This window comes from Phoenix dactylifera, chromosome 15 (assembly GCF_051530095.1).
Source record: "Phoenix dactylifera cultivar Ajwa chromosome 15, Ajwa_hap1_PhDact_Kaust_v1.1, whole genome shotgun sequence".
NCBI lineage: Eukaryota > Viridiplantae > Streptophyta > Magnoliopsida > Arecales > Arecaceae > Phoenix > Phoenix dactylifera.
Genome location: NC_143204.1, coordinates 4,183,062 through 4,196,261, shown reverse-complemented (window position 1 = coordinate 4,196,261; position 13,200 = coordinate 4,183,062).

The following is a 13,200-nucleotide window of genomic DNA, read 5'->3' as shown; positions in this document are numbered from 1 at the left end:
TTGGGTCCGGGTCGGGTCCGTTACAAAGCCTACTTTCAAGCACTACTAATCTCTACACCACAACACTAAATTAATCTGAATTGTTGATCACATCCATCAAAAATTATAATAATAAAAAAGTCCCTCAAGTCCATTTCTTTTTTTTTTTCTTTTTTGCGATTGATTTCAGCTTAGAGTTCTATTTGTATGATGAACATGACATCTGCTTCAAATGCATTTCCAATCTTCATCTTCTATGCTTGAGAATTGACGACATGATTTATCTTGTACTTTGTTCCTACAATCCCAAGGTTTAAATACCCGACACTATCTAGCAGGACCCTGTACATGAATATCTGGGGACTACATAAGCATGCCTTGCCACAACATAAGTGATGGAGGACAACTTCAGGGAGAAGAGGGAAGGAGGAGGGAGAAGAGAGAAGGAAGAAGAGGTTGTAGAGACGCAGGAAGTAGAGGCTTTAGAGATGTAGGAAGAAAGAAGAGAAGAAGGGCTCACGCCCAACGTGAGGAAGAGAAGAAAGTCGGCCAAGCCAAGGGGTTTTTTTTTATTTTTTTGATCAATTGCCCTAATTCATAAGGGCGTGGCCTTTATATATGCCTTACATCAAGTTCATCAATTGATGACATACCAAACTTGGTCCTTATATTAATTCAATCAATTGACTAAGTCAATTAATTGATTATACACCAAACTTGGAACCCTACATCAATTAATCACTTACCAATATTGATCTAATCAATTGATCTAATTATTTGACCCAACAACTAATCAAATTGACTCGACCAATAACAAAAGCAACTAATAATGCAATAAAGTAGAAATGACGTGGATTTGAGTGGACCCAATTTGGGGGGTCCAACTCAAACTGATATCAATCTTTGGTGCGACATGAGCTAGTAGCTCTGATGGCTCCATCATCTAAATGAAGGGCTCTGATGTTTCCATCAACTTCTCCCAGATGGAAAAAACTCGACTCCATCGAGTGCAAGTCTGGTGACTAGAGTAATAGCGCAAAGTGTAGGGCCACAAGATCGAGAAGCTTTCACGATGGAGGCAAAGCTCTGGCTTTGATACCAAGCTGATGGAGGACAACTTTGGGAGAAGAGGGAAGGGGAGGGAGAAGAGAGGAGGAGGAAGAAGAGGTTGTAGAGATGCAGGAAGAAGAGGCTTTGGAGACACAGGAAAAAAGAAGGGAAGAAGGGCTCACGCCCAGCATGTGGAAGAGAAGAAAGTCGGCCAAGCCAAGGGTTTTTTTTATTTCTTTGACCAATTGCCCTAATTCATAAGGGGTGTGGCCTTTATATAGGCCTTACATCAAGTCCATCAATTGATGACATACCAAACTTAAGCCCTTACATCAATTCAATTAATTGACTAAGTCAATTAATTGATTTCATACCAAACTTGGATCCTTATATTAATTAATCACTTACCAACATTGATCTAATCAATTGATCTAATTATTTGACCCAACAACTAACCAAATTGACTCAACCAATAACAAAAGCAAATAACCAAATTGACTCGGCCCATAATAAAAACAACTAACCAAATTGACTTGACCAATAACAAAATCAACTAATAATGCAATAAAGTAGAAATGACACGGACTCGAGTGGACCCAATCGCGGGGTGTTGCCCAAGGTGACAAGCCAAGAGGGAGGGGGGTGAATTAGTTTTTCTAAATTTTTAGTCCTTTAATAAAATTGATAGATGAATGAATCGTTTAGTTAATACTAATTAAGTGCGTGTAGTGAAAGTAGAAAGACACACAAGGCAAACACACAAGAAGTATAGTGGTTCGGTGCTCTCCTAAGCACCTACGTCCGCTCTCCAAGCATCCCCTTAAAAATTTATTATAATCCCGTGGATTACAGTTGGATTATTTTCCGGGCTCACAATCCAAAAACCTTTACACTTTTATTTTTCGAGATCACCAAAAACCTATATTAGTTTTGCGGGCTCACCAACAATCTATACCATTGGTTTTACGGGCTCACCAACCAACCTTACAAGAGATTCAAAGGGAAAGAAGTTTGAAGCTCTTAAATGAACAAATATAACAAATATGAACTCAAAGAAAAGATGAGAGATAGATATCACTTTGGGATGCTCTTCTCTTCTTTGCTCAGGTTACTTCACTTCACAATGGGTTGGTGGAGCTGTTGAATGCACTTTCAGATTGCTCAACCACCTTTTTTTTGGGATTTGAATGAAGCAACTTGATGAAGAACACTAGGGCTTGCTTTAACTTGAATGTTCTTTGATTTCTTCCAAAAGGATTGCCTTCCTCTGATGAATAGTGTTTCTTAAATACTTTTCAACCTTTATTGGTCACTCCTCATTGGTTAGATTTGAAAAACTAGCTGTTACTAGCCGTTAGGAGCTCAAAAAGCACTTCTGCAGAACGAGCTGTTATGCCCTTGCCCGTGCTGGGTTGACTCAAGCTTTCCTGGGGTCAACTCAAGTTACTGCTCATCAGTCTTGGGGTCGACTCAACATTCATTGGGGTCGACTCGAGCTTCTCTGGGGTCGATCGGCTTTCTCAGAAATTACAGAAACTTTATTTTTCGGCATTTTCACGAGGGTCGACTCATACTTTTTTGGGGTCGACCTTCTTAGAAATTCCAGAGACATGGTTTATTTGAATACTTATCCTGGGGTCGGCTCAAGTCTTCCTAGGATCGGCTCTGTTGGGAATTGTGTCCCAAAGCCAATTTTTTAATTGTAAGAAATTGAATTATGTATATGTTTTATTAAAATGAATAAAAATTTATTCTGGCAATTTTCTATTCATCACAAGTGTTACATCTTCAAATTGAACTCCTGTGTATTGTGATGAAGTCCTTAAGACTAATTTAGTGGATAAAAGAGGTTTTATCATTTAGTCCTTAAACCAGTTCGCGACCAAATGATGAGCTGTCAATTGGACGATAGCTATGTCAAGTATAGGTCGTTGTGTGCCATTTAGTTGGTTGTCCTCTTAAACCAAGCAGTGAAGAGACACTGTATGGCATACAGGTGAGATGTAGGAGTACATCGTCACTGAACAATGACTCACCTGCGTAGCACTCCACTGTCGGGAGTTAGCTTGCAAAGCGTATGGGCATAAGTACCCCTTAGACCTGAGACTGTCACGGTGACTTGCAAGCAACTCACTGTACTTAGGCACTGGATGACCTGAATTTCTAATTCAGGGATCGAAAGGATGCTGGATGTAGTCAAGTATTCGCAAAGTCTGTGTATGAGTCAAGATGGGATTGACCGCTCCAGATTATAGAAGTTGATGTCTCGCTGTATTTCAATTCAGTAAAACCTTGGCCAAGGTAAACCAAGTGATAGGTCACTTGATTTGATTATTTGAAATACACTATGGATGACCGGACCCGGAGGTCGACAGTCCACTCTGAGGTCATCTTGAGCATCGATGGTCATAGGGATGAATTATGCAACAATCATACGTCTAGGTTCTTGAATGTTGCTTTGCATATTCGACCTATCCGGACGTCGGGTATCATTGCTAGATGGTCACCTCGATTAGTGCATGGAGTAGTCCATGTACTACCGGCTTAGTGTTCGAACCTATCGGAGTCACGCACATTAGTCAAGCTAAGTAGGAAGGTCTTGACCCAATTTAATTAAGAATTAAATTGTGGGTCATTGGGAATTTGGTTCTGTCTATCATGAGGTACATGCTAAATTTCATGGATGAACAACTAATTAAGTCTGTATTTCGGGTCAATCAAGTTTCAATTAATATAATTGAACTTGATCAGGACTCAATTGTTGAGATTGGATTTGATTGGGTCTAAATTAGTGTAATTGGGCTCGATCATGATTTAATTGGGATTTAATTTCGTATTTGTTCTGATCCAAGTCGGACTTGGATCAAGCCGAATCTGGACCCAATTGAATCTCCCATGAGTCGGACTCATGTGGAATTTTTTCGGATAAAAAATCATTCAAATGGGCTGACAATTTGGTTTAGAACCAAATAGGCTTGCTTTATTACAAAATGGGCTAACCCATTTCCTATTTGGCTAATCCCATTTAAATGGTTGACGGCTGACTTGTTTTTAAACTCCCATGGACCTGTGGACCACTCCCCCTCATGAACCCTTAACATTTTCTTTGTGAGCCGCGATGGAGAAAAGCCTGGGAGGAGAAAACAGAGCCTTCTTCCTCCCGGCTTCGTCTCCACACCGTGCCACCGTCTAGCTTCCGTCTGCTTTGCCGTCTGGACCGAAATGTCCAATTTTGAACCGGCTACATTCCGGTTAAATTTGATTTTTGAAATCCGGCTGTTATCGGATGAATTGGACAATTTTCTCCATGTTTGTTTTTGAAACAAACGTTACCAATCTTACATTTAAATCGATAACGGCAGCTCATAACTCCTCTTAAAAACCTCTCTACGTTGGCCTATAGATAGACCAACGTTTTCCTCTTGAAGTGAGAACGAATTAGAGAGGAAAAGGGAGTGAATTTGTCTGTGAAATCTTTGGAAGAAACTTCACAGACAGAGGCTTCGGTGGGAATTTTCTAAAGGAGAAGAGGAAGAGAGAAGAAGTGGTCCTTCTCTCTCAATCTTCTCACCAGTGGCAAGCATCCAGATCCGGTTTTCTGGTCTCCTCTCTTCTCCTCTGCGATCGGTCCAGAATTGAAGCTCTCGGGTTGGAAACGGGAGAGAAGGATGAAGAAGAAGGAGAAAAAAAGAAAAGTGTTTCTTCTAAGGTCCTTTTTGCAAAAAGTGTTTTTGCAACATACAAATATCGTCCAACCTTCCTACGAAGCTCGACGTGCATGCGAAGTAGAGGGCTTGCAGATCCAGGCCTTGCAGAGCTACCTTCAGGGATCCGGATCCAGATCCAAATCCAGATTACCTCGACCAACTTCCGCTGCGGGCTTGAGGTAATTTTACATAAAAGTTAAATTAAATATTTATAATTGTTATAAATAAAATAAATAAAAAAATTTAAAACTGATTTTCATCCCTGGCGTTCGAATTTATTGGACAACTCGGAAGATTTTCCCTTCAATTGGTATCAGAGCTAGGTTGGCCGATGGAATTGGCCTATAACATCTAGAATTATGCATGATTTAATTTTAGATTAGATCTAGATTTAATGATAAAATATCAATCTTGTGCTAAATATAAGGTTGTTCTGCTATAAGATTAACCTCTTATAGTGAAAAAGTTGTCCTAGCACAAAATTGAGATTAATTTGTATCATAAAATAAATAGTTTATTTTTGTGAAATTATGCATAATTGATGTTTATGAAATTTCAGTTTTAAATTTATTATGACCACAAAATTTAAATATAAATTATTTATATTTGGAATAAATTGACACTTTGAATCCATGATCGTAATACATTTAACTAAGAATTAAATGTTGAATTTAAAATTTAAAATTTGAATTTCAAATAAAGATTTAAAATTCAAAATTTGAAATTCGTATTAAAATTTAAATTTGAACATGGGTTTTGGGGCATGGGTTAGCACAATCAGATTAGTTGACTAGGTTAGACCTAATCATGAAATCAAATTGAAATGGACTAACTTAAGAAATATGGTTTAATCTAATCAATAGTTGAACTAGACTAAATCAAAGTTTATAAAATGATCAAACTCAATAGTTGTAGTTTATCATATCCAAACATTTCAATTGGATCTGATTGTAGCTCAGTGGTTGAGCCCAAGTTCCCAAGGATAACCTAAATCAACTTGATAAACCAATTGGTGTCTAAGGTAAGTCAGCATTTGATCATGGTTTTTAATTGGGGCTACCTCTTACTTGGCCAACATAGTTGGTGTCTAGGAAAGAGGTTAATGGCGTAACCCTCCCATGATCTCTCTTACCTGGCCAATTTGGTTGATCAAGTTTTGATTAAGGTACCTTGAGACTTGGCACTCACCCATGCCATTAAGGAAAATCAGTGTGACTAATTTAGGTGTCTAATAGACCAATAAGAGCTAGTCCTCTATATTATTTGGTGAAGTCAGTGGGAGGATTTAGAATTATCGGTCAGTGTTACATATCATTTAAAATTCTCTAAATTATTAGGTCCTTAAAATGATAAAGTTATATAGATAACTAGATTATAGCCTCCCATTATGGTGAATGATAATGGGTCCAATATTACAGTTGAACATGCAGGACGCTTCCGTCTGGTGTTCCTCTGAATACTGAAATTATCCTTCGTTATATGATAGCTTTTTGAGCTATCTAATTGTGATTAGGTTGGCCGAGCCTTCCTCGGGCCTGATCATACATTAGGTAGTGTCATCGAGTTAGTTAATTAATGGTTGGATCTAACCAAGATTTTCAGTGGAGGCCTCCGCCTACTGATTACCACCGGAGGCAAAATTGATTACTAGAAATTGTTTAGAGAAACAATTGGTAATATACCTACCCTTAGATGCAAATGGGTTGGCCGAGCCTTCCTCGGGCTCGTATGCAGTCTATGCGGATTCTAGTACTCACTAGGGAATTAAAATAATTCCTCGAATTAAAGGTAGAGGCTATTAATTCGATTAAAATAGTGGGAGAAAATTTTTGACTAAGTCCAAGTCTTTAGGATTAAATAAATCATATACTGATTAGTTGGATTTTTTCTTTATTTTTCAGATATGGCTAACTCATTGTTCCTCCGAACACTATTAGACAATGATAAGCTTAATGGACCTAACTTCGATAGCTGGTATCGAAAGATGAAAATAGTATTAGAGCATGAGCGGATCCTGTATGTGATATCGGATCCTGCACCTGAGGAACCTACAGCCAATGCACCACGTGCAATTAGAGACGCTTATCAGAAGTGACTCAACGATCCCACTACAGTGCGTTGCATCATGAGGGCCTCGATGAATGACGAGTTTAGTCGTAAATTCGAGGAAGCGCAGCTAGTGGAAATCCTTCAAATGTTGAAGGAGTCTTTCGGCACACCTGATGATGTTGAACGACATAAGACCTCCTGCGCTATATTCAATGCTCGCATGAGGGAAGGGGCATCGGTCACCGATCATGTATTGCACATGGTCGAACAAATCGATCGCCTAAGTAAACTTGGCTTTCCTTTGCATAAGCAATTAGGCAAGGACGCTATTTTGAACTCACTTCCCAAGTCCTATCTGACCTTCCTTAGTTATTATAGAATGACTAAACCTGAAGTATCATATCATGGTTTGCTAGGTTTACTGCAGACCTATGAGAAGGATCACCAACTCAAAAAGGAGTCGGTGAATGTGGTAGGTGGGACTTCTGCAGGACTTTCTTCCTTTAAGAAAGGAAAGAAGAAAAAGGTGCAGAAAGCTCGTGCTGGGGTCTCTAAGCCCAGCCAAACTAAGAAGCGTAAAGCCGATAAGAGCAAGGCAAAGTGCTTCTTCTGTAAGAAGATGGGTCATTGGAAGCGGAACTGTCCAGCTTACATAGCGTCCCTTGATCCAAATAGGCCTAAGAAGAAACAGCAGCAAACAGTTGCTGCATAAGGTAATTATATGATAACACCGTGTAATTTTTCAATTTATGATTCTACCACTTGGGTATTGGATACCGGAAGTCCAATTAATATTTGCAATTCGTTGCAGGGACTTCAAGTTAGTAGAAGATTCAAGAATGACGAGAGATTCCTGAATGTTGGAGATGGAAGATCAGTTCCAGTCCTATCTCTAGGAGTCATTCAGCTTGTTTTTGAATCTAGAGTAGTCATATTAGATGATTGTCATTATTATGCAACATTTTTAATGAATGTCATCTCTGTAGGCCTTTTGGCCAAAACTGGTTATTGTTTATCAATAAAAGAAAATTTTTGTGATATCATTTTGAATGGTATTAAAATTTTTCGTGGACTTTTGAATATAGCATTTATACTCTATCACTGCCTGTGAATGTAATGTACACCTCTAATAAATGCCCTAAGTTAGATAATGTCAATGAAGCCATTGCCGGCTAGGTCACATAAATAAAAACAGGATAAACAGGTTAGCCCAACAGGGCATTTTAGAAATCAATGATTGTGAATCATTGCCAACTTGTGAATTCTGTCTTCTGGGTAAGATGACCAAGTCACTTTTTTATGGAAAGGGTGAACGAGCCAGCGATGTTCTTGGCCTCATACATACTGATGTATGTGGACCTATGAACGTAAGTGCCAAAGGTGGTTATGCCTACTTCATAACCTTCACAGATGACCTATCCAAGTATGGGTATGTCTATCTGATGAAGCATAAGTCGGAATCATTTGAAATGTTCAAACGATTTCGTAATGAAGTAGAAAAACAGACTGGAAAGAGTATTAAGATCCTTCGGTCAGACCAAGGAGGAGAATACCTTTCCGGTGATTTCTTGACTTATCTAGAGGAGAATGGGATTCTCTCACAATGGACCCCTCCAGGAACACCTCAGCACAATGGTGTATCCAAAAGGAGGAATCGAACTCTGTTAGACATGGTTCGATCCATGATGGGGTTTACTAGTCTGCCTGTATCTTTTGGGGTTATGCTTTAGAGTTTGCGTGTATAATACTAAATAAGGTTCCAAGTAAGTCTGTTGAGAAGACTCCATATGAGATATGGACTGGGCGTAAGCCGACACTTTCATACCTTAGGGTTTGGGGATGTCCGGCTTATGTTAAACGTTCTCAAACTGACAAACTTGGTCCTAGATCCGATAAGGGTTATTTTGTAGGGTACCCCAAAGAAACTAGGAGTTATTACTTCCACCTTCCTAATGAACAAAAGGTGTTCATAGGACTTAAGGCAACCTTTTTGAAAAAGGAATTCCTTAGTGAAGGAATTGTTGCCTCTAAGATTGAACTTAGTGAAGCTCAGCAAATGGAAGATTTAACACAAACTACTGAACCCACAGAATCGGATTCGATTAGATCAAACCCGGAGCCCAATGTAGAAGCACCATTAAGGCGATCAGGTAGAGTACCACGTCAAGTGGACAGATACTATGGTTTCTTGGTCCAAGACGCAGATCCCATTGAGCTTGATGAGAACAATGAGGATCCGATTATCTATATGGATGCTATGCAGAGGTCCGACTATGAGTTATGGCTTAACGCCATGAGATCCGAAATGGAATCCATGGAAATCAATAGTGTATGGACACTAGTTGATCCACCCGAAGGGATAAAACCCATAGGGTGCACATGGATCTTCAAAAGAAAGAGAGGCGCAGACGGAAAGGTTGAGACCTATAAAGCCCGTCTGGTTGCCAAGGGGTATCGTCAACGTTATGGTATTGACTATGACGAGACTTTTTTCCCTGTGGCAATGTTAAAATCTATTTGGATCATACTAGCTATAGTAGCATATATGGATTATGAAATTTGGCAAATGGATGTGAAAACAGCTTTTCTAAATGGAGAGCTGGAAGAAGAGGTGTATATGATACAACCTGAGGATTTCACATCCATAGACGAGTCCAAAGTATGCAAGCTACAAAAGTCCATTTATGGACTTAAGCAAGCTTCTCGAAGTTGGAACATACGTTTCGATAAAACTATCAAAACGTATGGCTTCGTTAAGAACGAAGAAGAACCTTGTGTCTACAAGTGGGTTAACGGTTCAGTGATCATATTCCTTGTCTTGTATGTGGATGACATTCTCTTAATTGGGAATGACATTCCTGCATTACAGAATGTGAAACTCTGGTTGTCATCACAGTTCTCCATGAAGGATTTGGAAGAAGCATCCTACATCTTAGGGATAAAGATCTATAGAGATAGATCTAAGAGGTTGCTTGGATTGTCCCAATCTATGTACATCGACACTATGTTGAAGTGGTTCAACATGGAGAATTCCAAGAAGGGCTATCTTCCGATAGGCCAAGAAATTTCTCTCTCTAAGAAAGATTGTCCGACAACTTTCGAGGAGAGAGAGCGTATGAGTAGAATCCCATATGCTTCTGCAGTAGGTTCTATCATGTACGCCATGACATGTACAAGACCGGATGTTGCTTACTCACTAGCAGTAGCGAGTAGGTATCAATCTGATCCGGGTGAGAACTATTGGAAGGTAGTGAAAACCATCCTTAAGTATTTGAGAAATACTAAGGACCAATGGTTAATGTATGGAGAATCTGACTTAAAACTTGAGGGGTTTACAGACTCTAGTTTTCAATCAGACCATGATGACAGTAAGAGTATGTCAGAATTTGTGTTTACCCTGAATGGAGGAGCAGTCTGCTGGAAAAGTTCCAAGCAGCATTTAATAGCCGATTCCGTATGCGAAGCAGAGTATGTTGCTACATCAGATGCGGCAAAGAAAGCTGTTTGGATCAAGAAGTTTGTAAATCAACTAGGTGTTGCTCCCTCAATCAACGGTCCAGTTCTTTTGTATTGTGACAATACTGGAGCCATTGCACAAGCAAAGGAGCCAAAGTCTTACCATAGAACCAAGCACATTCTGCGTCACTACCACCTTGTACGAGAGATCGTGGAGCGAGGTGACGTCAATCTTCAGAAGATCGATGGAAAGGAGAACCTAGCTGACCCATTCACTAAAGCCCTTTCTGTAAAGGAGTTCGATTATCACAAATCGAAGATGGGTATAAGATATTGTACAAATTGGCTTTAGTCCAAGTGGGAGTTGTTGGAAATTGTGTCCCAAAGCCAATTTTTTAATTATAAGAAATTGGATTATGTATATGTTTTATTAAAATGAATAAAAATTTATTCTAGCAATTTTCTATTCATCACAAGTGTTACATCTTCAAATTGAACTCCTGTGTATTGTGATGAAGTCCTTAGGACTAATTTAGTGGATAAAAGAGGTTTTATCATTTAGTCTTTAAACTAGTTCGCGACCAAATGATGAGCTGTCTATTGGACGATAGCTATATCAAGTATAGGTCGTTGTGTGCTATTTAGTTGGTTGTCCTCTTAAACCAAGGAGTGTAGAGACACTGTATGGCATATAGGTGAGGTGTAGGAGTACATCGTCGCTGAACAATGACTCACCTGCGTAGCACTCCACTGTCGGAAGTTAGCTTGCAAAGCGTATGGGCATAAGTACCCCTTAGACCTGAGACTGTCAGGGTGACTTGCAAGCAACTCACTGTACTTAGGCACTGGATGACCTGAATTTCTAATTCAGGGATCGGAAGGATGCTGGGTGCAGTCAAGTATTCGCAAAGTCTGTGTATGAGTCAAAGATGGGATTGACCGCTCCAGATTATAGGAGTTGATGTCTCGCTGTATTTCAATTCAGTAAAATCTTGGCCAGGGTAAACCAAGTGATAGGTCACTTGATTTGATTATTTGAAATACACTATGGATGACCGGACCCGGAGGTCGACAGTCCACTTTGAGGTCATCTTGAGCATCGATGGTCATAGGGATGATGTTAGATGTATGCCCTAGAAGCCAATCTGGCTGACACATTGTTAATTCTGGGGACATAATTTTGTACTTGACTATTTATTATTGAATAAATAAAAGGCATCTTTTTATTCATATTGTTTATGTGTCTATGAATCGTCCAAGAATTAATAAGATGATGATGCGTATTCTTAAGAGTTAAGAATTTGAGCCATGCATCATTGGTGATTAATTTCTGAATGCTCCTGATCAATGGATTATCACAAGGACGGTGATCGATCCGATCAGTGCACACATTGCTTTCCTTATGGATGGACGAGACTCGAGTCCACAGTGTGGCGACACTGAAGTAATAGTGCAGGTGCTTGTTAAGAGCAAGGGTACTGAGCGTGACCAAGATAAGAAGTCACTTGGATGTCTATCCACTCGTCAGTGACTTGCTTGATGTTGCAGTAGTGTGACTGGTCCTTTGACCTGCGATGCTTCGGCTACTCACAGTGAGGTTATTGTAGTTTGACTGCACATATACATGATCTCTAGCCATATGGGTCCATGCAGTGTAGATTGGCTACAGTAGGTTCACTGTAGGAGTAGGGTATGCACCTATAAGGAACCTATCGACCTTGATAGATAAGGAGAGATCCTATGTGATTTATAAGACTGAGTTCGTAAGATCTCGGCCGAGGCAGATTGCACAGTGGAGAAAGAGTTCTCCGTTCTCAAACTTAAGTCGAATAAATCTTGACATATGACAGACGAAGGGATTTGACGAGTTATGGGTGATGTTGTACTTCCTAGCAAGGGCTTTAAAAATTCTATTGCAAAAATGTTTCCCCCCATCACTAATGATAGCATGAGGGGTGCCAAAGCGAGCGAAGACAGACTCCTTAAGAGAATTGATCACTACTTTATGATCATTGGTCTTACATGCGACAGCCTCAATCCACTTGGACACATAGTCAACAGCTAGGAGTATGTACTGGTGCCCAAATGACATAGGAAAAGGACCCATAAAATCAATACCCCAAACATCAAAGATTTCTACAATTAAGATCGGGTTCAGGGGCATCTCATTTTTTCTTGAAATTTTTCCTAGTCTTTGACATCGGTCACATGATTTGCAATACTCGTGTGAGTCATGAAATAGTGTGGGCCAATAGAATCCGCACTGCAAAATCTTTGCAGCCATCTTTTTACCACTGAAATGACCACCACAGGCATGGTCATGACAAAAGGAAAGGACTTTCCTTTGTTCGTATTCAGGAATACACCGTCGGATGATCTGATCAGGGCAATATTTAAATAGGTATGGTTCATCCCAAAAATACCACTTCACACGAGCTAGAAAGCGACATTGCTCCTGTTTGGTCCAAGAGCTAGGCATTTGTTCAGTAACGAGGTAGTTGACTATGTCAGCATACCATGGAACATTGGTATGGGAAATCATCATTAGTTGTTCATCCGGAAAAGTTTCGGATACAGGTAATGATTCTGCAGATGACTCAACAATTAGTCTGGACAAGTGGTCAGCTACTACATTTTCAGATCCCTTTTTGTCTCTAATTTCGAGATCAAATTCCTGGAGCAATAGGATCCAACGAATGAGCCTTGCCTTAGCATCCTTCTTTGTGAGAAGGTACTTAAGGGCGGCATGATCAGAATAAATAAGAACCTTAGATCCTATTAGGTAGGGGCGGAATTTATCTAGAGCAAAAACAACTGCCAACAGTTCTTTTTCAGTGGTGGAATAGTTGAGTTGGGCGTCATTTAGAGTTTTGCTTGCATAATGAATAACATGGGGAAGCTTCTCTACTCGTTGACCTAAGACAGCACCTATTGCATAATCAGATGCATCACACATGAT